Genomic DNA, 3,022 nt, shown 5'->3' with positions numbered 1-3,022 from the left:
ATATATATATATATATATATATATATATATATATATATATATATATATATATATATATATATATATGAAATGTTTTTGTTTGTTTTTCTAATGAGGCCAGAATCCCCTGTGGTTCAGACACTGATTACACTAAAGCAACAACAAAATTACACTTTGGATTGCATTCTGGTTTCTCAAGGGATTTTCTTAAGGTATCCCAGTGAAACTGGTTTCTCTAAGATGTATAATTTACAAAATGTTACATAGAATGGAAGGCAACATAGAGCCACGTGTGGGAAAATAGTAGAAATATTGCTTGTAAAAATGTCACATAAATTGGATTATATTTCATTAAGATATAATATGGGTTCGGCCCACACTTTGTAAGGCAAAAATGCATAAGTGGAATCCAGCTTGATAATGGCTGTTCTTTCTAAAAAGTTGGGAAGCAACATCCTACAATCCCTATGCACACACTTCTGTGCAAAGTCGAATTCTGCATTCTAATAGGTAACAGAAGGTCATGTGTTACTCCTATCAGATATTATAATATATTTAATTGTAATATCCTCATGCATTTAACAGATATTTCTTGAAGAAGAAGGACAAGCTAGACATTGTATTAGGCACTAGAAAGAGAGGGATTTCAAAACAAACAAGCAAACATGCCTACCATTCATTTTAGCAAATGGAATAGTAGATATAACTCCACCTTCCTCAAAAAGTATTTTTAAAAAGAATACATTGAAATACTGAGTGTAAAAGTAAAATACTGTAACAATCATAGATAATAAATAAATAAATCAATAAATAAATAAATAAAGTTGTTATTGGGCTGAAAAAGGAAGAAAAAGAAGGATATCAAAAATAAATATGGAGGGCCGGCTGAGTGGCGCTGTTGGTTAGGAGTTGGCTTGGAAGTGCCAGCTCTGAGCAGCAGGACCCCAGTTCGGATCCCACATGAGGGCCACTGACGCTGCACCCTCTACAGCTAAGATGGTGAACAACAGCTCCACCTGGAGCTGGGCTGTCGTGGAGATGGCGTAGGCTGCAGTGGGGCTGGCTGGCAGCGGACATGAGCTTTCATGAGCTGCCGTGAGCCACCATGAGCGGCAGTCCAATGGCGAGCAAGCGACTGCCTCACCCGGGAAAAGCACAATGATAATATCAACATGGGCCAGTGAAGTGACGTCCTCCACAACTAGACTAAAGAACAAAAGGACAGCAACTTGTCTGTTCCCCTTCCCTGATTTTCCTACGCTGTTCCCCTCCCCCAATTCCCCAATTTTGAAAAAAAAAACCTTAAAAAAAATGAATAAAACAAATAAATAGATAAATAAATAAGGACACTGACGCTATGACTCTCCTGGGGGCATTTGCTAAACTTTATATATTCATAAGTGAGATTCAATTTGTTCAAAAAGGTGCTAAGCTTTTGGGCTTATGAACAACACAGAATCCACTAAAACCCAAGTACATATCTAGTACCTGAAAAACTGAAAAACTGACATTCTCATTAAAATTCTACTTATCAGCAAACATTATAAATTAACTTGCCCACCATGAGCTGGCATCTTGTTAGGAAACAAAAAGCCTCATCTAAGAATTAGTAACCACAAACTTTCCTCACAGGGGTTGTGATTTGCATTTTGCTGTCTGCATAAATGAGGAGGCTTCAAGTTGAAAAATTAACATACAGTGGTCTGAGTTGGTGGCACTGTGGGATCACTAAGAATAGACCTTCCAGGATTGTCACAGAGAATGTTCTGTTAAAAGTGAACTTACCATCCAGTTGCAAAATACAATGATAAAGAATATCTCCAAAATCAAGAGTCTTGAAAGCAATAGATATATTTAAAATGTTTACTAAAAAGGCCAGAGTTATAGACTGACTTACTGGCAATGGTCTAAGCAAGGGATCAGGAAGAATGAATACATGAATGAATGAATGAATGAATGAATGAATGAATGAATGAATGAATACCTGTGAGAAAATTTAGCTAGTCCAAAAGAAGTGTCTTGGTGTAGGAAACAAATGTAGCCTACTGTTGTGAGAGGGGTGAGGTCATAATAAGTGACTATTTGGGGGAAGAAATGTTGAAGTCAGCCACTAACAAAGTTTTTTTCAGTATCCTAGAGAAAGCAACAGGAAGCCGTTCTGCATCCCTCTGCAAGTGCCCACTCAAACCAGCTAACACTGACGGATGCTAATGTAGCTAATCCGAGTCTGCACAGTTAGTAGACAAGTGAACCTCAACTGGCCTCCTGAGCACAGTGGAACCAAGATTCATGGAACTAAAGTAACAGGACTGCTGCTGTTTGCCATCCAGAGACCATTAAACATTGAGAGGTCTGTCAATACTGAAAACCCAGTGCCCAAATCGAATATGAACGCATATAGGACTGACCAATCAAACTCTGTCAGAATGAAATTACTTTGTTCCCACCGGCCCCCTTTCACATTCTTTACCTTACAGGGTTTAGTTCCAAGGCTATCTAATCAGACCCCTGAATTAGAATTAATGAATATGTATAGCGTCTGAATTAGAATTAATGAATATGTATAGCTTCTCCTCACCTTATTCTTTAAATTTGCTTCAAGCCTTTGTTTGCAGAGGTGGTTTGGGGTTTTCTCCATTTCCCGTTTGGTTGTCTCATGAAATAAACTCTTTCCCTGCTGCATACTCTATTATTTGTTGATTGACTTCTCAACGCATCTTGCAGATGAACTTGAGTTCAGTAACAATGTTAAGCTGCTATTTCCCACCCACCCTCCAAATTGTCTTGGCAGTACCTTCTTGTCACCACTGATTGTGACATCAAGCATAACTAACGTAATTCCATCAAGTACAGGGAACGTTGCTGTTATTAGGATCTTTTTTTTAATGAAATCTCTAAAGGAAGAAAAAGAGAAGAACATGTGATGGAAAAAGAAGTTAAAAAAAGCTTTCCCATAGTTCCATGGTCACCTGAGTAGATGCTACTATATTCACAGGAGAGGCAACTGAACATTGATCACCAGGAAGTCTATAAAGGCAATTGG

This window comes from Hipposideros armiger, unplaced genomic scaffold (genome assembly GCF_001890085.2).
Source record: "Hipposideros armiger isolate ML-2016 unplaced genomic scaffold, ASM189008v1 scaffold_582, whole genome shotgun sequence".
Classification (NCBI taxonomy): domain Eukaryota; kingdom Metazoa; phylum Chordata; class Mammalia; order Chiroptera; family Hipposideridae; genus Hipposideros; species Hipposideros armiger.
Note: the sequence above shows the minus strand (reverse complement) of the source record.